We start from the raw sequence: 25,628 nt of genomic DNA, 5'->3' as shown, positions 1-25,628 counted from the left end.
GTAGGCCACAGAAGCCACTGCAGGGGAGAGGGGAGGGGGGCAGCGACGGAAGGAGAGGAAAGGTTACCACAGCCACCTACATGGTGCCCTGCCTACTGGATTTGTCCGAGAAAGAATCGGCAGGAAAAACAATTCAAGGCGTGAACCACCTCCTTCCAGATCAGCAAGAATGCAATCCAGAAACACGTGCAGAGGCACAGACCATTTGGGAGATGGGCCCAGCTAAAGGAAAAAGAACAGAAACTGCCCGTGGTTTCCGGAAACAAGCTCTCCTCTGGGGCCGTGAGGCCCCCAACCCTGAGCCTGGGCAGCAGAGGCGGCTGGGGGATGTGTGCCCGCAGCTCAGGCAGCAGCTGGGGCCAGCCAGGGACCGGCACACGCCAGGCACAGTGCTCCCCAAGCCAGCCTGCATCCCTGTCACGGCATGGGACCACAGACCAGGTGTCAGCCTAGCCCCCCAAGTCCCAGACCCGGTCCTGAGCCCGCACCAGCCGCTGAGAACTCGAGAGTGATATTGATCCACTCATCTGTTCATTCAGGCAGGAGTATTAGTGGTCCTGTCTCTGCAGGGTGGACTGAGGATGCGCACTTAGCACTTGCTCCCTGCCTCACCACCAGAATAGAAGCCCCATTAGGAGCACAGGCTTCTCAGTCGTGATCACTGCTGTTTCTCCCGTGTCTACACGGCCCCCTGGCATGTAGGTTCGCAAAACAAACATCCGTGGGACCAATGAATGAGATGAGTGAGAGGACAGGGAATGCCAAGCTCTGGGCTGTGCTGTGGGACCCAGGAGTAAACCAGACCATGCCTGCCCCAGGGATGGACAGAAGGACAGAGGGCCGGCCAGAGGAAAACAGAGGGACCACACCGGCCCAGGGTGGCACCTAGCTGAGCCTGAGCAGCTGGGGAAATTTCCCCAGGAAGGTGAAGCCAAACTGAGTCCTGCAGAGGGAGGAAAGGCCGACTCCCCCGGGGAACATCTGGGCGGAAGGAGCTACTTATGCAAAGGCCCTGAGGCACACAGGTGCACGGTGGCTTTAGGCCACTGGATCTTGCAGAAGTCACGGGGGGCCAGTGGCCAGACTGACTAGACCGAGGCTCTTCTCTGTGAGTGGGTGGAGTTCCCATGCCAGGTCAGGGCGGGTGGCAGAGACGGGTTGGGCCAGGTCAGCAAGGAGGCTGGCAGGAGGTAGGCCAGGGAGGGTCCCCCCAGGCACTCCACGTGGTGGTCCAGGGATGCTGGACCCCCTGGATTCAAAGGCTGGCAATTATTTCCCTTCTCTGTGCCCAGGGTCCTCATCCACAAACACTGATACCAACACCCACTCTGGAGGTCAGAGTCAGCATGCACCCAGTGGCTAGAACAGTGCCTGCCTCAGCGCTGATGTGCCACCGATAAAATTATTTCATTCTTGGAAGTCAGAGGCGGGGATGGGAGGGCTCATTTCCAGGAGGGTCTCAGCAGGGTTTAGGCAACAGTGCTGAGAGCCAGGAAGGAAGGAAGGAGCAGCAGATTCAGAAAGTCCTCCCTTGCTCTCTCCCCCATGCTACAACTCTCAGCCTCCAGCCCTCAGACTCTGCTGGGTCCCCAGGAAAGGGGCCCCCACTTTCCACCCAGAAGGCTTCCTGCTGCATGGCTTGGAGAGGACCCTGTCCTCCCCTCAGTGCTCCCACTGCTGGGCCCCCTCCTCCAGGAAGCTCTCGGGCAGTGACTACGCCCTCACTGTCCCCTCACCCCAAGAATCCACTCAGCTGTTGCTCAACCAACTTATCAGCAGCTCAAAGGGCGGGGCAATGCCTGTTCCGAGTCTCGGTCTGTGGGCCCAGGGGAGGGCATGTCGTCTCTCTTGTCCTGATTCTGCCAGCCTATAGCTCTCTTCTCAGCCCCAGTGAGAAAGGCCGGTTCCATCAGACCCTGACTCCTGAGCGTCCAGCTCAGAGGGCGGCCAAGTCAGGCAAGGCCGGTGTCTGGGGGCTCTGGGAGGAGGACAAGTCAAGGTCAACACCAGCTCTCTGGTGTGTGTGCCTGGCTGGACAGTGGGATGGGACCCTAGGGAGCTCAGGGATGCATGTGCCTGGAGCTCCGGGCAGCAGAATTGTGCCGGAGAAGGACGAGAGTGCTGCGGGGAGGGGAAGGAGCCTGGCCCAGGGCCTCCTGTCCCTCCTGTCCCTCCTGGTTTCAGATGCTAAGACAACCAGAGAGAGCACAGGCCTTTAGAACCAAGGCCCTCCGCTCCTTTCCCTTATACCTTTAAGAAGAAAGAACCACAAAAATCAACCGACTAGAAAATTCTCCAGGATCTAACAGGCACTCACTTCACAGACAGACGTGTGGGTGCTTTTGCCCTGTTTTAAAAAGGAAAGGAAAAAAGTTATCTCTAGCTGTTCTTTGATGCTTCAGACCAGATGGTCTCAGAGAGATTTATTCGGGGCCACGCAATCCGTACCGAAAGGCACTTAGCATTGCAGAGGGGGAGAGCATCGTATTTGGAGGGAAAACAAGCAGCATCCAGCTGATTGGGATCCGGGGCCCTGGGCCGCCCTTGGCAGGCCACGCCTGGTTGGCAGCCCCGATGTCTCATTAGGGCACAGCCTGCCATCCGCTCAGCCGCACAGCCCGGCCCCCACTCACCGGGCTTCCATCAGCCCGAGCAGCCCCCCAGCCTGGGCCAGGCCGCCCACTTTGTCCGCCAAGTGTCGGAGAGTGAATTCCCCAGGGCACTGATGATTCCTCCTGCTTTCTTGTCTTATCTGCCCACCTCCCCGACACGCGTCACCACCACCACCAGGGTTTTTGGCCTAGACGGGGAGCCGGGGAGGGGTGGCAGGGGCCAGGGGGGCCCTTTTGTGAGGTCTCCTGCTAACACCCCACTAATCCCACCATTGCACAACCCTGTGGCGTGGGTCACTCTGAGCAATCTTCCCACGAGGCCCTTCCCGGAGGGGGACAAACCCGTGAAGGGTGGCAGGCTCCGGAAGCCGGATCTAGGCCGATTCCTCCAGAGTCTCCACCGCAGGGCTCCGGACACCGTGCGAGGGTCCACACGGCGCGGGGAGGCCAGGGCCACGGCCTGGGCAGCTCCAGCCCACAAAGGGTTGCGTCTGGCCCCGGCTGGGTCTTTGGTTAATGAAGACATCGGCCCCTGTTCCCTGTCACTCCAGCGAGACGGCTCCTTCCTCCTTCCTCCCTGCCTGTGATGGGGTGTGGACGCTGAGGCTGGAGACCACAGTGGCCATCACCGTCCACCACGGGACCGAGCCACCTGCAGCCTTTGTAACCACCAGTGGCTCTGAGAAACACACCCCAGGAAGAACGCAGCTCCACAACGACTAGGGCGTCCTAGCCAGGCCGCTGCTCCGTCAGGAAGCTGGAGAAGGCTCTGGCCGGCCTCCCCGGAAGAGTCTGCGTTGTTGCCCGCACCTCCAAGCAAAGCATCTTGGCTTCGGAACTCACCCGAGAAGCCAGATTGAGAGCCCAGGGGAGACGGGCCTGACCCTCTCGCCTCCCATGGCATCCTCTCCAGCACTGAACCCCTTCCTCGTTCATCCCTGCTGGAGCCCCTCCGGGACCAGAACTCACCCCTGCCTCCTGCATGGACAGAGCCCAGGGCTTGAATTCATATGGATGTCCCCAAAGTGCCCTTCTCTTCCTGCCACAGGCCCATCCTGGACCCCAGGGGCCTTGCACGCACACATGTGGTGCCAGTGTGCTCATCCAAGGTCCATCCCCCCCTTTGCCAGTTTTGGGGGGCACACACTGTCCTCTGGGAGGACAGACCAGGAGAAGAGATTTCTCAGGCCCTGGAAGCAAGCTGGAGACATTTAGGCACAGAATTACAGGGTCCCAGGTGTTGAATGTGGCCTGGGGGAGGGGTGGGCAGCTCCAGGGGCTCATGCTCTCTGCCCCACAGACTCTCTGGGCCTCACAATGGGTCACGGCCGAAGGAAACCACAGCTGGGCCCTCTGACATGTGGGGCCAGGACCGCGCCCTCGAGCAGCATTATGGGTCCCGGGCACCTCCCCAGCCTGGGCCTAAGTCTGGGCGGGCCTTGCTCTTGGAGTCACATAGGATATGTCCAACTCCCTTTCTACGGTAGCTCTTCCGTCACGGAGCTTAACCACAGATTCTAACCCTCCAGGAGCCTCCGGCGGGGGCCTGGGAGAATGCCCGTGAACACCAGGGCCAGAGGGACCTGGAGTCACACAGCACAAGCCCCGCCCACCACTCAGCAAGGGGCAGTGACCTGCCCGGGGTTCGGCGGTGGGCAGCAGGAGCAGAGCCAGGCTCCCCACTCCCGAGCCAGAACTCCCACCCAGCACCATCCCCAGGGAGGGGCCGGAGAGCAGAACAAACACAAAAGTGGCATTCACGCAGGGAGCCTGATGACCGCAGAGGGGCAGAGGGTGGCCTGGCCTCTCCCTCCAGCCCGGGTTGGGCGGCCATCCACCAAAGCCTCTCACAGCCACTGAGTGCCCCATGGGACCCCGCAATGGGCACTGGGGATGCCAACGACTCAGGGCCTCTGCCCTCCGGGACGGGGCAGCTATGAGAAACTCCAGAGGCCCAGACAGGGGGCCTGCAGGCATCCAAGGAGGTAGAGAGAGCCCCCCGGGCCCCTGAGCAGGAGCCGTCAGCGGGGTATCAAAGGCAGAACACAGTGGAGCGGGGACACTGCGAATCCAGAGGCTTGAAGACACAGCCGTCTGGCTAGGGAACGGCCAGGCTGGTTCTGGGCACCCGGGACGCCAGGCCAGGCGTGTGGACTTGTCCAGCAGGAGCTGAGACGTGGGCCTGTCTCTGACAGACGGGCACACAGAGGGGAGGGCTCTCCTCCTAGAGTTTGCTGTTTTCCACGCTGACCTGCAGGAGTGGGTCTGGCCCTGAGCTAGCGTTTGCAAATACTAACTCATCCACCCCTCCCACAGCCCAGTGGCCGGGACACTGATTCCCATTGGACAGGTGGGCAAACTAAGGCTCAGAGAGATGCGGTCGTCTGTCCGAGATCCACAGTCATCGGGGCAGAGTGTCCTCAAGGGGCAAAAGAGAGGGAGCCCCTCTAGGTTCCAGGGGCCCCTCTGGGATACAGCCATGTCCCCAGGGCCCGGTCTTTGGAGAAGAGGCTGCTAGGGAGCCCCATCCTGGCTCATCAATCCCCACTACCAACACAAGTGTGTTCCCCTCACACAGCCTCACTGGTGACACCGATGAGAGAGACAGATTTTGTCCGCCCGAGAGGAACAGAGATCTCTGCCTCCTGGAAGCTGTGTGTGCAGAGGTTGAGCGGGCCTTTCCAGGGTGACCAGGGAGATGGGGGTACATGGGAGGGAGCACCCCCAAGAAGGCGGGACAACGGGGCCAGTCCAGGGCCAGCCAGCAGGTGTCCCTGCAGCTTTAGGGCTAGACACTGGGTTCCAGTGCCCCACAGGCGCCATCCCCTTGGGGCTCAGACTTGTTAACGTCAGGGACCCCCCCCCCAGTCACAATAACAAACCAGGATGAGAGCAGCACCGTGTCCTGTCCACAGCATGTAGCAGGGCGGCTGTCCGGGTGCCCCCCGTGCACCTGGCCGGAGCAGGCAGACTCTCACTCGAGGGACATGAGGCCAGCCCCCCTCAACACTTCCCACCCACAGATTCCTGACGAGGGCTCCCAGGCCCCCGACCACCCCATGGCTGGGCATCTGGCCCTGGGCTGCCCCACCCCCACTGCCAAGGCAACGTGGCACCCAGCCAGGGGCTCTTCATCTCCAGACAAAGCCCCAGAGCAAACCGCCCGGCCGGCCGCCCCAGCTCAGGTTGCTGCCCGCAGAGGACCTGGCCGGGACTCTGATTATTCATGGAAATCAGGCCTCCGCCATGTTCCTGAGCTTCCGTGGGGCTGGCTTCACAATCGCCTCATTGTGTGGGTGGCCATAATGGTGTCTCCGGAGGAGGAGGGGGGAGGGGGGTGGGAGACAAGAAGGAGCAAGGGGGAGGGGGAGAGAGAGGTGAGGAGGAGGGAGGAGGAGGAGGGGTGGGATGGGGAGGAGGTGGGAGGAAAAGAAGGAAGAAGGGGGGAGCAAGTCAGGAGCCCCGCCACCCCCAGCCCGTGCTGGCTGGGCCCCCACCAATGAAGATGGGGTGGTGGTAATTCCCAAGCAAGGTGTCCCCTGTCAGAGGCCACGCTGCCAATCTGAAGGTCTTCGTCCCCCTCCTGGAAGGCCTCAGTGGTATGTCCCGGGGTCTCCGTCCTGGGGGGCTGGGGGGCTGGGGGGCAGGAGACCCCGTTCTGGCCCTGGCAGGGTTTGTGTGCAAACAGCGTGGTCCGGGGCAGCTCACAATTAAAAACCAGAACAACTTCCATTCACCCAGAGTCCAGGCGGCCAGAAAGCCCAAGGAACCCGAGTGCTTTTAGAGGATAAATAACAAAGAAACCAGGGAAGGGCTGAATTTTTTTTAATGAATCTTTGGGGGGTGCAATGCAATCAGGCCAGGTGGCTCCCCGATAGCTTCTTTGACAGCTGCAGTCGAATTCAGAGACCCCCTTGGTCCAGAAACCATCAATGGCTCCCTAGCTCCTACAGGATAAAATCTCACCCCCCCACCGGGCATTAGGGACTGTCAGATTCTGGTCCTACCCCACCCCCTGCCTCCCCTTCCCTCCATCCTTCGCCTCCCAGCCCCTGTCCTGGTTACCCCAGAGGACACTCGGTTCTTGCCCTTGTCACTGCCCCACGCCCCCGCAGAGACCCTGGCTTCGATAAGAAAACCCCACCCCATCTCTGCCCACTCAACCCCCTTCTCATGCACAACGGCTCCCAGACCAGCCCCTCCCCACACCCCACACCACTTCAGGGGATCTCAGTTGTCACACACCAGTGACGTGCGTATGCGCATGTATGTCATGCTCAGAACTTCTCTGGTTAATGAGAATTTAAATTAACCCCAGCCAATCCTCCTCAAAGGCCGTGTGCCTTAGGCTCGGGCCTGACAGGCCTGACGGGAAGGCAGAATGCAGCGCCAGGCCCTGGAAGTTCGAGAAAGCAGGAACAAAAACAAAATTGCAAATTAGCAGGAATAATGAAGATACGCGGAATGCCTTTGGAAGGAAGTAAAGATCCCAGCAGGCCAGGCTGTTCTAAATGTGACCTCCTCCATAAGGCTCAGCCCGGTGGGGCCTGACCAGAAAGTTAACACCCATGCTGGTGGGAGGCCCTCCTTTGAAAGGAGCCAACATCGGGGTGCCCTGCCTGTCCGTCTCGGCCAAAGAAAGCAGTCTCGGAAGGCCCTCCTTTGGGGGCCACTCGCTGACCCCTCCGGCGGCTCGTTCAGGGCACCTGCTCCCACCAGCAGAGCCCCCTGGAAGCAAGAGGCCGGCTTTGCGCAGATCCAAAAACACTCCCCCCCTTGACGAGAGGTTCTGCTCCTAAGGGAAGAATCCTAAATTCCAAAAACGGCTCGTGGAGAACTGAAAATAACCAACTGCAAAGAAACAGTGGAATAAATTTTGGAACATCCGCCCGGTGGAAGTTTAGGCCACTCTTAAAAACAGTATGTATGGGGCGCCTGGGTGGCTCAGTTGGTTAAGCGACTGCCTTCGGCTCAGGTCATGATCCTGGAGTCCCGGGATCGAGTCCCGCATCGGGCTCCCTGCTCGGCGGGGAGTCTGCTTCTCCCTCTGACCCTCCTCCCTCTCATGCTCTCTGTCTCTCATTCTCTCTGTCTCAAATAAATAAATAAAAATTAAAAAAAAAAAAATAAAAAAAAAAAAAAAACAGTATGTATGGACCAGGGCTGTGAGACAACAGGGGACCGTGCGCGACAGAAAGGGAAGTCAGAAATACATCAAGGCTCAAATGTGCGAGGAAAACCTCAACCGTCGGGCAGAAGGCCACAAACTCCCAAACAGAAAAAAGACCAAAGGGAAATTCACCAAAGATGGCCGGACGGTGATCGACCGCACGCCCCCACCTTGGCAATCCTCCTCCCTTCTGCTTCTACGTGTTTTCCGATAAGCACACACTCTCTTTCTTTTTTAATTAGTAAGTGTCTTCTGGAAAACAAAAATTCAGCACGTGGCCCAATTTCACGGCCGAGCGTGGGCCCGGCACCGACCTCGTCTTCCTTGACGGCACCAGGAAGAACTGGAGACCGCCAGCCCAGGCCCCTGCCCGGCCCTCCCCGAGGCTGGCCGGCCCCGCAGACGCAGCTGGAGACAGAGAGATGGGACCGAGTCCCCAGCACCTCCTGTCACAGCTAGCAGCCCACCGGCCTCTCCCTTTTACTAGCTGCTCCGGATGTTAAGAGAGAAAGTAAGGAGAATTGCGAACAAACATGACTTTTTCTCCTGAGCATCCTGAAGACACACGGGTTCCCCCTCGAGCCTGTCCTGGTTAGACTGTCACCATGGCCTCACATCTGACCCTCTAGGCTCGTCAGCTAGGCACTGGGGTGACAGGAAATGCTGGAGGGAGGCAGCCTTCGTTCACCTACTGTCAGGAAGGGAGTCAGCCGGCTTGTCGCTGCAGGAGGTGGGAGGGCCAGGGTCACGGGCCTGCAAGGCTGGTCCGGTTCCCCTGCAAGGCCGGGTCCAGGGGCAGCCCCGAGGGTGTGCTCCCCAGACCACAGGCACGGTGGCGAGCGCTATCCGCACGCACACAGCCTCCTGCCGCTCTCCTCCACCCTGCGCAGGCGCTTAAAGTTGGGTGGCTTGTCCCTCTGTGGACACGAGGCCTCGGAAAACCCGCATGGCCTTCCTCCCAGCGCACTGGCCCCCGGGCTGTAAAGTCTGAACTGAACGTGGCATTCTCCGGGTTCTGGGGAGAGTCATGTGCAAGGGCGTGGGACAGGCATGGGGACACCCGCCCTGACCCCATCCCTACGCCCTCCCGGACTCGGCTCCCGCAGCACTCTCGCTCATACTGAGGCAGCTCCCCTGCCCAGAAGGAACACGGCCTGGATCCCTAGAAGCCCGGGTCCTCAGCCCCACACAATCTTTTTCTCCCAGGAAAGGCACCACCGTGTACCCAGCATCCAGCCAGAAACGTAGGAGTTATTCTGGAAGCCTCCTCCCTCCCAGCGCTCCAGTCCATCACCAGTCCCCAAGACTCTGTGCTCCAGATCCCCAGCCTCCAGGTGGCCCTGGCCCTGGCACTGCCTGGACAGCATGGACACCTCCCACCCAGGGCTCCAGCCTCCTCTCAGCTTCCACTTCACCGGTCCTACCCCTTGCAGCCAGAGGGGTCTTACAAAAAGCCAGGCTGATCGTATGCCCATCCAGCTGTTAAACCCTCTCCTGGCTTCCTCTGTTTCTGCTCAAAAACCCCCTCACTGGCTACGTGGCCCTCGTGCTCTGCCCGCCCCTTCTCCTGCCCCATCTGGGCATGTGCCCTGCCCAGATGTGTTCCAGAGCCTCTGCTTTCCACAGCCATGCTCGTTCCCACCCCAGGACCTTTGCACATGCTGCCCCTCGGCCTGGATCACTCCTCCCACCTTCATTTAGCCATCTCCTGTCCGTCCTTGGGATCTCTGCTCAGAGATCTGTCCTTGGCCCCCAGGTGAAATGCTCTCCTAGTACCTGTGTGCTTCTACAGCAGGGCCCATGGTTGGTGTACCCCTGGGCTCAGAGCCGGCCCGCAGCCTTCCCTCGCTGAGCCAGTGAAGGGATGAATGAGTGAGCAAATGAATGCACACTCACACACGCATGCACATATATGTATGAGAACATGGGAAGAACACAGGCTGGGGAGTCCCCAGACCTGGGCTCAAGCCCCCACCTTCCCACTGAGTCACCGTGGTTCTCCACATGGCTTTTTCCTTCCCGGGCCTCAACTTCCCCATCTGGCCCAGGGGCATGTGGGGCCAGTAGACCCGTAAGGGCCTCCCAGCTGTAGGCGCCCGTCAACGATGCTAACAGGTCTACACACACGCACGCGGCACTGCGGGGCCCCAGGCGGCCGGTAGGACTCACCCTGCCCCCAGGAGCTGGGATCACAACAGTGGCCACAGGGAGGAGGCGCAGGAGGGCCGGCCGAGCGGGTGGCCGTGGACACGTCTTAGTGAGGAGAGCCACCGACCCCGTGAGGTGAGCGCTGCTCGACGCCTCCGTTGTACAGATGAGGAAACCGAGTCTTGCTCTCCAGCCCGGGGCCCCTCTGCCCCCCCTCGCCCGTGGCCCAGGTTACAGGAGTCCAGAGACAGACTCTGGGATGGGTGGGGTCAGAGGTCACACAGACGGGGGGCGGGGAATGAAGGGAGGACTCTAGGTCGGTGTGGAGAAGAGGAAAAAAGATACCCCGGCAGTGAGACGTGAACCATGGGAGCCAAGGTTTGGCTGTAGGTGAAGAGGGGTGTGCGACCCCGGCAAGTAGCACATCAGGGCCCTTGGATGAGGTGACAGCCGACAGCCCTGAGCGTCCCAGGCGACAGTCTGTGCTCATTCCCTCCTGTCCAAAAGCCGAGGTGAAGGCTCCGGGACGGTGGAGCCACGCGACAGAAGAGGTCACCGGTCACTGCCCAACCCACGTGGTCACTGTGTCAACACGCTGAGAGGTGTTTGTGAGAGCAGCTAGCGTCCGTGCCCCAAAACATAACAAAACGACAGCCGCCGAACCCCGACGGGTCCTCGCTGTGAGCCCGCCACGCGCCCCGCTCTGTGCTGTGCAGGCCTGGCCCTGCTCAACCCTCGCAACGGTGCTGTCAGGGAGAGACCATCATCTCTGCCTTACAAATGGGGAAACTGAGGCTCAGAGAGCTTGGGGGGCTCGCCTCAAGCCACATGGTAAGCCTGGCCGTCCTCCCCCGGTGTCCATCTTACCCCACCACCCGGGTGTGTAAGAGATGATAGTCAAGGTATTAGAATAAGCTCAGACATCTTCTGGAGTAGAATCCAGGTTCGCAAGAAGAAGGTTCCCAGTTGTACAGAGCAGAGCCTCTTCACACTGGCCCCGCGCCGGCACGGAATGAGCTGGGTCCCAGACGGCAGGCCTCTGAAGCCACCAACGTTTGCCACAGCCGTGAGCCAAGCCCCGGGCCAGGAGCGCTCCATGCGTGGAGTCCTCCAGCCCAGCCACCGCCCGCCAGGTGGGGGCCAGCCACAGCCCCTCACCACCACCCCAGTGTCAGAAGTCCCCCGATGACCTAAAAGTCTGGCCCAAGTTTGGGGCCAAAACTCCTTGGGCAGAAAAGGTGACATGTCCCATCCCACACCCCCAAACAGAAAGGTCTGGAAAGGAGGGAAATGTTCAGATGTCCACAGGGGTGGCCTCAGTGAACGGCGACCAGAGGGTAATCGCCTGCGTCTTCATGAGAGTCTGGACTTGACTGCTCTTCTCCAGTGAGCGTCTACGATTATGAGGATGACAGCAGAAAATGAGACTTTTTTTTAAACTGTCCATCGCAGGAGGGGGTAAGACTTGCAGTTCACGCCCTGCAGGGGCAGGTCTACGGACCGTCTCCTCTTGCTGCCCACGATGGCTGGCTTTCCCTGTAATTCCCACCAAATCCACATCTCCCAGGGTTACGACCTGCCACCCTGGGGGTCAGCCAGCAGCTGCCCCAGCGAGAGCCGCCCTCCCCCACCCCCGTGCCCTGCCCTCCCCCACGCTCCCAGGAGCGCCAGGGGCCAACTCCGATGGCTGTTCTCCTGGCAGGTGGAAGGGGGCTCTCGTCCCCTCCCCGTGGCAATCAGGGCGGCTCCCAGCGACCGTGGCAATGAGGAATGTGTTCATTGAGGTCCTGTGCAAGCAGGAGCCGGGCAGGCCCGGCATCTCGGGAGGACGGCCATGCGCCGACCTCCATCTCTACCCGGGATGTACAAATAGGCTGTGTTTGTGCTCTGTGCCTGCCTTCTGCAGCTCCCGGCTTTTATCCTTGAAGTGCTGCTGATAAGAGAGTCAGAAAAATGCTAATCCTGGAGGAAACTCCCCGCAGAGTTATAATGAAAAGCTTTACATAAATTGTGATATTTTACTAATGTCCCAGGTCTGGGAGGGCTTTATTAACTGCAGCTCAGTCTCTTTGGCAGTTGCTGCTAATCTGCGTTGCTGACTTCAAGGAATTCAATTCATCAAACATTTATTGAGCACCCACTAGTTGTCAGGCACTGTTCCAAGGGTGGGGGGCAGGCTTCAACCCATCAACAAATATTTACTGAGCACCCCTCAGTGGTAGGCACTGAGCAACAATGGGGATGAGGGCCAGGCCCCGTCTGCAAGGCACTGAAGACAGCGAGGTGGGCTCCGAGCCGCACACTTGGAAGGCTTCCTAGAAGAGGAAACACCAGGCCGAATCCCGAGGAGAAGAGGCCAAAGAGAGGGGGGAAAGCACATTCCAGGCAGAGACTGGCCCCAGCGAAGGCTAGAAGGGCTGGAACGTCACAGGTGCTCAGAGAATCACAGAATCAGATTAGCTTGATTGCCAATCCTGAAGCCACCCAAATCTCCAGAAATAATCCCCAGATTGCCAGTGGTGCCCTGGATGGAAGACACTGGTTGGTCTCCCACACTGGACGGATGGTGTTTTCCCATCGTTAACCCCTCAAAGTCTAACCTGAGTACCAAGCCCAAGAGGGCAAAAGTCTAATTGTCCATGACCCAAAGACAGCACAGGGTGCTCTGAAAACCCGCAGGAGGAAAACGGAAGGCTTCCTGGAGGAGGCGGCACTTGGCTGGGCAGCAGCTACATGGAAAAAGAAGGGCCCATGCTAACAACTCTGTTACAGACTGAACTGTGTCTCCCCAAAATTCACATGGGGAAGCCCTACCCCCCTGTGTGACTGTATGAGGTCGGAAGGTCGAAAGAGCTCGGTGGGGTTTGGCCCTGAACCAGCAGGTCCGTCCACATAAGAAGAGAGAGATGGCCATCTGCTGCGAGAGGACACAGCAAGGGGTTCGTCTGCAAATCAGGAAGAGGGCCCCCAGCAGCCGCAGGGCCGGCCGGCACCTGGATCTTGGACTTCCGGCCCCCAGACTGTCAGAAATCAGCCACCAACCTGTGCTGCTCGGTCACCCGGCCCCAGGCCCTCTGCCTCCAAGACAAAAGCAGTGTCTCAGGTGAGGGGCAACCGTGAGGGACACTGGGGACAGACCCCCGCTCACCGTGGAGGGGGCACCCCCCGGGGCCTGCAGTAGAAGCTTCAAGTTCTCACGGTCTAGCGGCCTTTTCCTTCAGGTGCTCATCCTGAGAATGTGGGTGACGATTCTGGCTGATTTATCGAGCTTTTCTGTGGATTAACTCGTTAATTAATATACTGCTCTTCTGAATTTTTAAGCACCACATCAGAACCCCAGGGACCGCTGTCTGAAATCATCAGACGGAGCCGAATGGCATGAATTGGTTTTCATAAAGGCCCCCTGCTTCCCTGAGCCGGATCAGCGAGCCAACAGCCTCCTCTCCTCCTCCCACACGTCCAGAGCCGCCGAACAAAGCCGTCAGGAGAGGCTCGGAAGCAGGATCTGGTCGGGCCTTCACACGGCCAGTTTAAATACTTTCCTCCAAACAAGAAACCGTTTTTAAAAACAGTAGAAGAAGTGGCCTTAGCTTCAAGGGGAAAACCACCTTAAATAAATCTACTGTGTCCCTCACTCTTTTATTCCCTGAGACAGGAAGACCACAAACCAACCTCAAACTGCAACACCAGATCGATACTCCTGAATTCCTTAGAAGCCATTTATTGTCCCCTCTCAGTCAAGTGTCAAATTAAAGACAGTCAATACTAGTACTGTAGTATCTTTCTTTAAAAAAAAAAAAAGAGAGGGGCGCCTGGGTGGTTCAGTTGGTTAGGCGACTGCCTTCGGCTCAGGTCATGATCCTGGAGTCCCGGGATCGAGTCCCGCATCGGGCTCCAGTCCCGCATCGGGCTCCCTGCTCGGCGGGGGGTCTGCTTCTCCCTTTGACCCTCCTCCCTCTCATGCTCTCTGTCTCTCATTCTCTCTCTCTCAAATAAATAAATAAAATCTTTAAAAAAAAAAAAAAAGAGAGAGAGAAATAATCTATTGGATGAACTCTACACCTGTGAAGTTAGACTTTCTCTCTGGAGGCTGGCGGAAAGCGGCCCATGCTTGCTAAATCCAAGTGTTTTCACAGCAGAAGGACAACCTGGAGGAGAAGAGGCTCCTATCTCCCGGCCCATCCAAGGACAGTGCGCCCCCAGCCCCCCACCTCCTGAGCACTATCTTCCAGCCAGGAAACGGTTTCCATGCCTGACTTTTCCCTTTCGGGGAGTGAATGCTGGCCAAGAACCCACTGAGGAGGTCACCAAGAGAAGTATCTGGAAAGGTAGGTAGGGGTTCAGCTCCCACCCCGGCCAGGCGATCCAATCAACCAGAGGCCTGAGGTTCACCCCGCCCCAGCCTGGGGTCTCACATCTAGAACCTGTTCTTCTTCCCCAGTGGGTCCTTGGTCCTTCTCATCTGGAATTTTCCCTTCTTCTAGGTGGTCAGTCATTAAGGAGATTTTGTGCCCACCTCTGGGCAAAGCATGAGACCCACCAAGAAGATTCCAATTCCTGCCCTCAGGGAGTGTGCAGATAAAGTCCACGCTGAGACCCAGGGCAGCACAGACAGCCGAAGACCCAGAGGAGGGAAGGGAAGGCTTCCTGGAAGAGGTGGCTCCCAGGCTGAGCCACAGCAGCCTCAAGCAAGGAGGGCTCAGCCTGAGGTCCCCAAATCCTCTCCCTGGGCCCCCCTGGACCAGTCTCTCCTCAGTCAGTCCCTGTTTCCAGCAGCCAAGCTCACCTTCCCAAAACTCATTCATAGCATTCTGCCCTCACAGCCTTCCACAGTTCCTGATGCCAACAAGGCCCAGGGTCTGTGGTCTGGGACCCAAGCCCCTCCCATGCTGCCTCAGTGATCCCCTGCTCTGCCCAGGCCTGCTCTGCTCTGGTCAGCTGAGGCCCGTGAACACGTGCCAGGCCGGAAGGCAAGAGACTCAGTCCCAACTCTGGGAGCTGTGCGCCCGTGAGCAAGCCCCTCTCTGGGCCTGAGTCCTCCCCCCAGTAGAATGTGGGCGCTGGCCTGGGTCCAGGGGTCGGCCATGCACCAAAGAGCTCCAGGCCAGGCCAGCCTGCCACCTTCTGCCCAGCCCGGACGAGCAGCACCTCGGGAGGAAGAAAGAAACCCACCCGGGCAGACGGCCCAGCTCACACCTCAGACCTCTTGGGTTGTTCTCCAGGACCTCTCTTTTCTCCTGCACCCCCTTCCTCTCTGTTCCCTGCAGGCCTCCCCTTTCCTGGCCAGTCCCAGCCTCTGGCACAGGCTGGTTCTGCCACCCCTCTGCATAGAGAAGACCGAGGGTCCGAGTGACCCAGCTGGTCACACCAGGAAACTGTTTACAGGCTCATCTGCTGGGGGAAGGGCAGTGAGGATGGATAGACAGTAAGACACCCCCCCACCCCAGGAGGAGAGCCAGGAGGATGGACCGGGACAGCTGGAGGGGCAGCTGGCTCTCAGCAGGGCACAGAAAAGGGCACCTGCTCGTGGGGACCATGAATGGTGGGGCCTGTCCCGGCACCAGGACCCCCAGCTTTGGGTCCTGGGAGCGCCACCCACACCACCCAGGCTCCTAAATCGGGGCTGCGCCACACATCTGAGAAATTCACCACCGCAGCGGGAGAATCTTTAATTTACTCTCAGCTTTGCTTTCACAACCAGTGGCCCATGTGCTCCTAGCTCCCTTGGGACTCGGCGGCCTGAACCAGACCAAAAGAAAAAGGGATTTGACTCTGGAAGGCTGTGCTGGAGGCCTGGCCTCCCATGAGGAAGGAAGGATGGAGGCCCCTGGTGATGCCCCCACCCCCACCAGCCCCCCACCGGGCACCCCTCCTGGCCTCAGCGGCTTCGCCCCCTCTCCCAGCTTGGCCAGCTGTCAGGATTCGGAGGGCTGGAGGCAAAGCACACACAGAGCACCAGGAAGGCAGGGAGGGCTCCCTGGAAACCAGCCCCCTCCTCCAGCCAGGCGCTCCACGGAGCCCCTGCAGGGCGTGTGAGATGGGGTGCTGGGGTGGTGGCCCAACGGTGGCCCCCAAAAGAGGTGTCCATGTCCAACACCCAGGGCCTGCCCCGTGACCTTAGCTAGACAAAAAAAGTCTTTGCAGATGTTCACATGTGAGTTAAGGATCCCGAGGTGAGATTGTCCTGGCTTTTCCAGGGGGGCCCTAAACCTGATGATAAGAGACACACAGAGGAGGAGAGAGAGGACAGATGGAGGGACGTGGCCACAGGCCCAGAAGCACCTGGAGCCCCAGGAGCTGGAAGAGGCGGGAAGGAGCTCCCCGGCAGCCTCCGGAGGGTGGGCAGCCCTGCCCACACCTCGATTTTGGATTCTGGCCTCCAGGACAGTGCAAGAATACATTTTTTGTCGTTTTAAGCCACCCAGTTTGTGATAATTTGTCACAACAGCCTCGTAAACCCACACAGCTGGGAACGAGAGTACCTAGGCTCCAAAACCACGGCTGCCACGAATATACTGTGTGATCTCACAAGGCGTGGCACTCTCCGGACCTCAGATTCGGGCTTCAGAAAACACCACCCCTTCGGGCCTTCCAGCTCCGAAGACTTCCGTGTCAAAAGCTGTCCCCACCGCCCTGCCACTAGATAAAACGATGGCCATCCTCCCACCAGGTGATAACCTCGAGCTTGGCCCCAAGTCCATCTGATGAGAAATCAGAGTTTGCACACAGTGAACGGCTACGCTCTGTTGAGCACCTACTACGTGCAGACACGGCGCTGAACATCGCTTTCCTCCTGGAAACACAGCCACCCCACTGGGCGGGGGTGGAGACCGAGACTCAGGGAGGTGGAGGACATTGCTCAAGATCACACAGCGAGTGTGAGATGGGGCTGGGCCCCAACTGCAGGATCACCGGACCTCACACTGTGCTCTTCCCCTTCACACTGTCTAGCTCACACCCACCCTCCGCTCCCCGTGAACCGTCTCCACTCCCATGTCCACCTCCTCGCTCCGCTCGCTTCCTTCCTGAGCCGCTCCCGGCAGGCAAGTGGACGCCTTGCACTCGGAAACCTCATAACCCACAGCTGCCTTACATCACACCGTACGTGTTCCTGCCTGTCACCCGTCTCCCCCACCAGAGTACAAAGATCCCAGAGGCAAGGACCTTGTGTCATTCATCGCTCAGTGCGGACCCACCTGGGTGTGATCCCAAACCACCACCCGCCCCTGGGGGAGCCTGCCGGGGACAGTGACTCACCTCTCTCTGCCTAGTTTCCTCATCTGTACCCTGGGGACCAAAACGCCTCCGACCTGGGGGGGCTAAGCCACCGACGTAACGAGCACCGCGCACAGACCGGCACCGCTGCCCTTAATCGCCAGCTCACACCCGGGCTCGCCTCACAATTAGCGGAGGCGCTGAGAAGGCTTCACACGCTGGGGCCGCCTTGGTGATCCCTGGGACACAAAGCCACATCCTCATGAAGTCAAAACGGCAGAAGGTGCCAACAATCCAATGCCACAAACTGCGTTAACTTACACCCTGTGGTCCCCAGCTCTTTGCATTCAGAATTAACAAGGCATTTTATATGGGCTTATGCATCCCAACTTTGATATGTTCCCCCCAGTATCAGAGTTAGGATCTACTTTTTAAAGGGGAGGAGGGGGAGATGGTTCCATAAACATGTCCACAGTGCTGGCAAACCTCTAAGCCCTCCAGAGAGGGCCTGAATCACTCTATGTTGGTATTTAAACATGACTGGGAGTCAGAGGCCCCCCAGTCCAGGCCAGAGACGGAGGTGGCAGTAACCTGCGGTGATCACATGGCCCTCCACCTGTGGGCCATCCCCCCCTCCCCTGGCCCGGGCACGGCGCCATGAAGGGCCGGGGGGCTGAGTGACGTGGGGGGACCGAGCAGTGAAACCAGACTCTGATGAGAGCAAGTGTGAAGCAAAGGAGGGGCTGGTCAGGTCCCCCTCCGGACAGGAGCCCCTGGACACGGCGGATGTCCCTGTTCCGGGCAAGGAGGCGCCAGCAGGGGTCGGGGTGCCGGCCCCGAAGTAGCGGGTCTTCGAGGATGGGGTTCCCCTGCCTTGATCTCTGGCAGGTAAATGGGTAAGAAGGAACCACTTGTCCCAGCCCCCAACAGCAGACGGCACGGCAACCTGAGACCACCTGAGGAGCATGTGTGAGGGTGCCGGGCAGCAGAGAGGGGCGCGAGGAGGGAGGGGAGGGGGGGAGGAGCCCACGCAATCATTCCCAGCACAATAACTCAGCAGAGCCCCGCAGGCTGCCGTCACAGTCACGGAGGCCCAGCCACCCCGCCGCCCACGCAGGTGGCTTGGTGGGGGCTCCAAGTTCTCTGGCCGTGTGCGACAGTGGGTCTGCAGAAGGGAGGCGGGTGTTTCTCTGGCTCTAGAAGGAGAGTAAGACCACCAGACTCACGAGCCACCCACCCGGAGGCCGAGGGCCCGGAGAAGGCCCTTGTGCTCGGAGGCTGAGGGGAAGGAGGACGGGGCAGGGGAGAGGCACGATGCTCCCTGCAGGGGGGCAGCTGCTGGATTCAGACCCTCCTGTTCAGACGACGCCCAAGCCCCAAACGAGGAGCTACAAAGAAATCAGAGAGGTTTGCAAACATGTCACCAGCGCCCGGCTGACAAGCGAAGAGAGGCGGCCCCCCTCCGCCCGAAAACCCAATGATTTCTCGCCAAAACAGCAGTCCCATCTCAAGCACAGGGCACAGGCTGTCACGAGCGTGACCCCCACGCTCTGATTCCATCAGCCTGACTGACAAGGGAAAATCGTTCTGTGCAGCGCGGAGAACGCCGCGGGCCTCCCGTCGTCCTGCGCCGGGTACCACGTGTCCCCTGTCCAGAGCTGTGTCCCGGGTCGGAGGGACTCCAGACGGGGCCCACTGCGATGGGCGATTGCCATCTGCGGCCTGGCGGGCCGTTCTGCTTGCACGGAATTAATCAGGCCCTTGCACCGGGCTCTCTGAGAGAGAAAGGGCCTCTGTTAGTTGGTCAGAGGTTAATTAATTGACGACGCCCGGTGCACGCACCAGACCCGGGGCTGAGCGCTGTGTTTGGGTTAAATCATTGATTGCTCGCCACCATGGCGTGCTCTCAGTACCCGTCGTCTCTGTGTTTCCCAGAGGGGGAAACTGAGGCATCGAGCGGGTTAACTTCATCAGGTGGGACTGGATCATAGCACCTGCCCCAGGCGTTGCCACCTCAAACCAGCTCACAGGACCGCACCCGACGCCGGCCATCCCGGGATGACCGGCCCGGAGGACACGAGAGAGACCATGAACGTGAAGGGAAGAGGGTGTTAGCCTGCTCTAAGAAGTGAAGGAGAAGGGGTCCCCAGATGTTCACCCGGACACAGTTTAAGAAAAAAGTCCCTCTTTCAGATACACCCTGAATGCCAACCACAGGTCCAGAACCCTGGAATTTTCCAAAGGCCGGCTCTGGTGCCCGCAGGCTCGCCTCTGGGGAATGCGGTCATTTTGAAGGACGCGTTCTCACCACCTGAGAGCCCAGGGTCACAGGCCCGCTTCCTAAAGGGGCAGAAATTGGAGAAAATGTCCTTGTGCAAGGCGAACCCCTATATTCCTGTGGTTGCCCAAGACTACGCCGCTGCAGAGGGCGTGGCCAGAGCCCCGTCTACTCCTTTACCTGAGTTTTGCTCGGCTTGCACTTAGGGAAAATGAGTGACAGAGAGACACCACCCAAAACAGAGGCAAGAGGCCTGAATTCCAGACCCGCAACCTCACAGCACGTCAGTGTTCTGAAGGTGTCCGCGGCTGTGGTAGACCCGGGTCCAGCCTGTTTTCGGAAACAAAGGCCTGAGATGCACAGGTTAAGGACTGCTGGGCATGCAGGTATCACCACGGTGATTCCACACGGGAGCTGGGGGTTGCAAAGATGCAGCACGGTGGACTAATCGGGGCGGGGGGGACAGGGACCCAGAGATAGATTTTTAAACCAAATTTTTGAGTTTGTCCTATTAACCATGAACACGCATGTTACCCACTAAGGGTTTTGAGCACGCACAACGCTCCCTTCATCTGTGTCTCCAAATGCAGCAGGTCCGTATCCACAGATGCGGGCTCCCTCAGCATCCCTCCTGCCCTCCCCTCCGCGTGTCTCCCTGTGACACGAGGAATGCCTCCTCACCCCTCGACAATACAGAGAACGGTGCCCTTGAACGGCTGTCCTGGTTTGGGGCAGAGGCACCTTGGTGAAGTGGGTTTGGGGATTAAGCCACCAATTGCATGTAAGCTGTTCCAGGCAAGAGCTGAATGAACAGAGCGTTGTGCCGGCTGAGAGATTATGACGTCCATATCGGCCACTGATGTCAGCATTCGGTTCAGGGAAGCTCCCCTGAGCAGCAGGCCTGTTTGCATCTGTTCAACTTTCCCTCTTCACTCCAGCCGCTAGGAAGCTCAGAGCCACCTTTAGAACTGAGTGAGGTGGGGAGCGACATGGCATGTGGGAGGCCACTATTTCGCAGGGCTTGGTGGTGGCCAGCAAGGGTGGCTCGCAGACGGGGACTGGCCACCTGCTGGCTTCCTGCCCGTGGCCCAGGTAAGCGGCTCGCCCCCAGCCAGCTCTGGGGGTTTTCTAGAAGCTTCACCTTGGAGATCCAAGCTTCAGGCTGCTATTCAAGCCTTTCTGCAGATCTTGAGAGCAGGTAATTCCCGTTAGATCCCCTTTCTCGTAAGCCGACTAGAGGGGTGTCCTTTCTCTGCAACGGCATTCTGACTGATCTATTTTGTTTGAAAAGAAGAAGCCTTTGGTGGCAGAGCAAACGCCAGGCTGCTCTCTGTGCTTTACCGCCCCCGCCCCCCATCCCTGGTGAGGAGAGCTGCCCCAGAAACGCAAGTGCAGCCCGCCGGCTGAGACATCAATGCTGCCTGTTGTGGAAGACGGGGGGGCGTCCCTGGATCTATGAAACAGATGTATTCTGGAACCTCTAACATCAGGAAACCAGCACCTCGCCCTGTTTAAAACATTATCCAACAGACAGACGAGACCCGCAGGAAGGGAGGGCTCGACAGACGCTGGGTGGTTGGCGCCCCTGGGAAATCGCCAGCCCTGCACACAGCTGCCTCGGGGCATGGCTACAGTCCTGTCCCCCACCCCCCTCGCCCTCTAAAAATAGATGCAACACCAGCGTGCTGCCCGAGAAGCTGATGATTATGAAGGCCCCGCGCCACGTCCGGGGAATTAACGCCCCACCCGATAAATACCGCTATCGGCAAAGCTCTCAGACTCCAGGTCGCCCCGGGGAGGGAGGGCGGCTGCGGGGGCAGCCTGGGGATGTGGGTGAAGGCGACCTGCACCCAGCAGAGCCCTGGCCCACGGCGTCCGGGTGGGAGCCGGCTCCACCGTTTCTGCACAGCCTTCGGCAAACTGCTGAACCTCCCTGGGCGGCGGCTCCTGCGTCTGCACACGGTGGATCCAGCGGGTAGGGCGCTGCCTCGCACGGCCCTGCTCCAGACCTTCAGAGCTGGAGGCTCTTAGCCCACATCCGGCCGGAGCCCCGTGCACAGGCAGGGAGCGCAGGGCCCAGAGGAACCACCACAAGGCCGCTGGGCGGCCAGGGACGGGCGTGCAGTTGCACACTGACCCAGAGGATGACACGTCTGCACCTCCCCCAGGAGCCAGGGAGGCCGCAATCCCCCACCGAGAGGCTCCGTGGAGTCACCACGTGGATAGTCAGCGCCTCGGCTAGGGGGCCGAGGACTGTGAGGACCCTAAGTCCGCAGGGGACAGAGCAGGGCTGTGCACTGGACAAGGCCACCTGCCACCTTCGAGGTGAGCCACCCAGAGCGAGCCTCGGTCTTCCCACCTGTGAAATAGGGCTATAAGGCCAGCCCAGAGGCCACAGTGAGAATGAATGTGACCCAGGCCATGAAGGTAGGCTTGCAGAGAGCTTCTTAAGTTCAGGGAAGTTTTCAGAGCAGCTGTTGGACACCACAGGTCAGGCTACCTGTGGTCATGCCCTGCCCTGAACGCTTGCTTCCTGGTGACCTTGGGCAAAGCTGTTTAAGTCAGTCCCCTGGCCTCAGGTGTCCTCACCCCTGAAACAGATGGGTGCTGGAACCTATGGGCGGGGTGGGGGCTCAGACAGGCCTGTCAGATTCTTAAGGAGAGCACACCAGACCAAAGAGGAAAATTCCACAAAGAAAGGAATCTCAGAGAACAAACTCCCCCAGGACAGGATTTATTTACTGGTGCCAGGAGGCTGACGGGCATCAAGAGAGTGGCTGGCAGGCAGGGACCCTAGTGGGTGTGCGGCCAGGCCCAGCACCCGGGGTGGACGGTGGGCCTGCCTGGTGGGGAGCGATGGAGGGGGCGATTTTAATTCCAGAAGCTCTGAGCCAGGAGCTGGAGGGAGCAGGGTCCGGACCACAGGCAGCGACTCAAGGCTCTAGATTCAATCTAACGACCTCTCCCTCCAACCTTCAAGCAAATCATGTTTCCATGGGCAGTTAACAATGCCTGGGTGCACCCCAGAAATTCTGAAACGCAAAGGACATTTCCGGTCCTTGAAGCTCCCCATTGTCCTGGGATGCCTGGTGACCTTTGGGGGCGATTTTGCTCACCTTCTTCATGTAAAATCTGTCTATCCGGCAGGTGGGGCTGTGCCCGCTGCCCTGGGGGGACGATGGTGAGCACGTTCAGCCCAGAAACCTCTGGCTTTCGAGCTGCTTCTCCGGCACAGAATGTCCGTGTGTAAGAGCATATGGGCCCCCTCACGCCCCTCTCTGCCTCTACCTCCCTCCCCGAGGCCCCCGTCCCACCTCCTGTCTCATGGCAGCCAAAGTGAAGCTGGGCTTTTGGAAGCAAAGGAAGGCTCCACCTGCCCCCACCCACCTTACACACAGCCGGGCCTCGCAGGACACAGAAAACCTCCACAAAGAGACGCCCGCTGAGCCGGGTCCAGGCAGGAGCTGCTAACAGAAAGCAGGGGTTTCACCAAGGCCCAAAGCAGGTAGCAGGCGGCGGTCGCTCCAGCCTGCCCGGGGGACGCGGCTTCCCTTCCAATCCCCGCCCCACCGCTTACAGGCTGGATGGTCTGTAGCAGGTTATTTCACCACTCCGTGCCTCAGTTTCCCCCCAGAGTTGTCATAAAAAATCACAAGCGTCCACAGCCGTCAACGCTTACAACAGTGAACAGGAGCTCTTCTCTGCCGGCGGGGCCCGAGGGAAAGTCCCAGAGGGCAGGTGGATACAGGTACGAGCTCTGACGCACCTGATTCTCAGCCGCCTTCAGGAGCCCCGACTCCATCTGGAAGTCAGAGGGCTGGAAGGTCCCAAGCAGGGAAGTGGTTTTAGGAAGCTCCCCGGGTACAGAGTAAGTTCCATGGGTGAGGACCAGGCTCACCTGAGTCCCAGATGTGTGTCCGGGGCCTCGCAGGAAAGAAGGCCTCATCCACACGAGGGCCGAGGGGCTGGCGGGAAGCAGACAGCTTTGAGTAAACGCAGGGAGTCAGAAGCGACTGGTCCGGGGAACCAAGTGTGACAAACAGACAGAACATAAAGCCCCTCCCAGCGGGTTGGGGGGGACTCTTGGTCTGAGCCGACCTAGGGGCTCACCCTCCCCCGCGTCCCCCGGCAGGGGCAGCCCGCAAGAGAACCCAGGCCTCCCACACCCCAGGGCCGAACTCCTGCCCCTGGAAGCCGGGGAGGGCAGCAGCAGACCACCTAGCGCCCTAGACAGCTCAGCCACGCTGCGGAAAATACTCCACCGGCCCGGCCCAGTGGGACTTGCCTCTGGAAGGAAGCTGGGAAAGGTCACGGCTCAGCTCACGGCTCACTCACTGGCAGAAGCTCCCTCGGCTGTGCAAAAGGAGCAGAGGTAACTCCCTCCCTAAACAGAGGCTTTCAAGCCGCCACCTCACACTCTCCAAACCGTGGTTTGTGCACCTGTTTGGAGGCTCTTGCTCGTGCATTCTTGTATTGGGGAGCTCGAGGCAGGTCTGACGATGAGTGAGCAAGTGAATAGACAGGACAGGGCAGTCGGACCTGGAGAGGAGCCCAATGTTGTCAAGGAGATGCCACAACATTCGCCCCTGAAGCTGGGGGAGAACCCTTCAGTCCCTCCCTCCGAGCCTAGTTACTCACAGTTGGCTCGCAACACTTGTAAGTTTAGCAGTCCAGGTTTCTAGACCACTTGTAAAGGAGCCTCTGTCCCCGGGCCAGTCACCCTGAGAGCATCACAGAGCAGAGACCCGTGAATCGGCACCATCCGTGCTTAGCGCTGTGCCTCCCACACGCTAGCTGTCTGATAAATGACTGCTAAGGAATTCGTTGTTCGCCTTTCTTTGGATACATCTGACCTGAAAGCGCCCTTGGATCTGAGCCGTCTGCAGAACCCGCTATCGTGACCAACCTCCTGCTCATCTTAGTAACCCTGAGCCACCGAGAAACACAAGGATCCTACCCGCTGTGATTTGTTTCTGGGGCACCTGCTGGGCGCCCGGCTACACTGCGCACCTAACGCTCACAGCGGCCCACAGACGGAGACCCCGATCCCACTCTCCCGACGAGGAAACTGGATTCAACCTGGTGGGAGAAGCAGGACATACTTGGCAACCAACAAAGCTGCCCCATTACTCCCAGAAAACTGTGGGAGACATTTTGGAAAGATTCTCATCAAAAATCATTTAAAAAAAAAGAAAAAGCATTGGTTCCAGGAGGGCTGCCCTTAGGTTTAGAGGGGAGGCCGCACGCGGGGCCTTGAGTGGTGCCAGCCTGGCCCCTCTCGCCCCTCAGACCGCAGGTCTGTGCCCCAGCAGAGCCACGGGGAGCTCGCATGCAAGGTTCTAGAATGAACGAATGAGTAAAAAACACACTCGCCCTCCCCCACGACAGGTAAGTGAAGCACAGCCTTATTCCAACAATGCAAACCCAGGCCCTCTGGAGGGCGCTCTTCACAGCCACGGCCCACGGGGAAGGACACCAAGGCATGAAGCTGTTTTAAGGCCAACTGGGCAGAAACTAGACACCAGGATGGGAGGGGTGAAAGGTCACAGGAGGGAAGACTGTCCAGTTAATAAAACCAGGCCACGGGCAGCGGAGGAAGACTGACTTTCATTGGAAACGTGGAGGGTAGGACATGAAGACACTGGGGTGGCTCCAGGAGCCCTGTTCTGCCTGGGAGAGGTCTGTGCTTGGCCAGGCCTGTGAGCAGTGTAGACCAGAGCGCTCCCTCCGCTCCCCTGCCCAGGCACCAAGCCCACGTGTGACCAAGCGCCCAGGGACCCTGAACACCTCCAACCTTCCCCAGCAGCCTGGGAAGGTGGCACTGTACCAGAGCTCCTTCCACGGACAGGGCACTGAGGCTCTGAAGGGCTGGGACCGTGCTCAGCGTCCCACAGTTTCCAAAGGACACAGTCAGGTCCCCCCCCCCACCCCAGATGTCCACATTCTTAACCCTTTGCCTGCCCAGCCCATGAACGAAACCCTGAAAGATCCTCCCATGGGAGGCCAGCGGGGAATCTTTGAGGGGCTAGCACCCCCCTTTCCACACGTGCTGCCCCCACCATGGACAGGAAGCCCCCTGTGCCTCATAGAGCAGAGTCAAGGTCAATATTGCAAGTAATCTTCCCAACTCACGGACGGGGAAGCGGGGAGGCCAGGCGGCCAGGGTGGGGACCCCGTGTCTCCATCAGTTATCGGAGTGTGAGCA

General features: G+C 59.3%; 1 protein-coding gene and 1 long non-coding RNA gene across 2 annotated transcripts in view; both read right to left on the bottom strand.

Annotated features, from left to right (window-relative positions):
- Window positions 1–25,628, bottom strand: part of SORCS2 (sortilin related VPS10 domain containing receptor 2) — a 409,142-nt gene that overhangs the window by 322,750 nt on the left and 60,764 nt on the right. The window lies entirely within an intron of this gene.
- LOC145720369 (uncharacterized) lies at window positions 23,926–24,538 on the bottom strand. The gene is made up of 3 exons (XR_014143286.1): window positions 24,434–24,538; window positions 24,062–24,144; window positions 23,926–23,962 (listed from the first exon to the last, which is right to left on the bottom strand). It is a non-coding gene; the product is annotated as an uncharacterized LOC145720369 (long non-coding RNA).

This window comes from Leptonychotes weddellii, chromosome 2 (genome assembly GCF_054177405.1).
Source record: "Leptonychotes weddellii isolate Sample4059 chromosome 2, ASM5417740v2, whole genome shotgun sequence".
Taxonomy (NCBI): Eukaryota; Metazoa; Chordata; class Mammalia; order Carnivora; family Phocidae; genus Leptonychotes; species Leptonychotes weddellii.
This window is presented reverse-complemented; position numbering and strand designations above follow the sequence as displayed.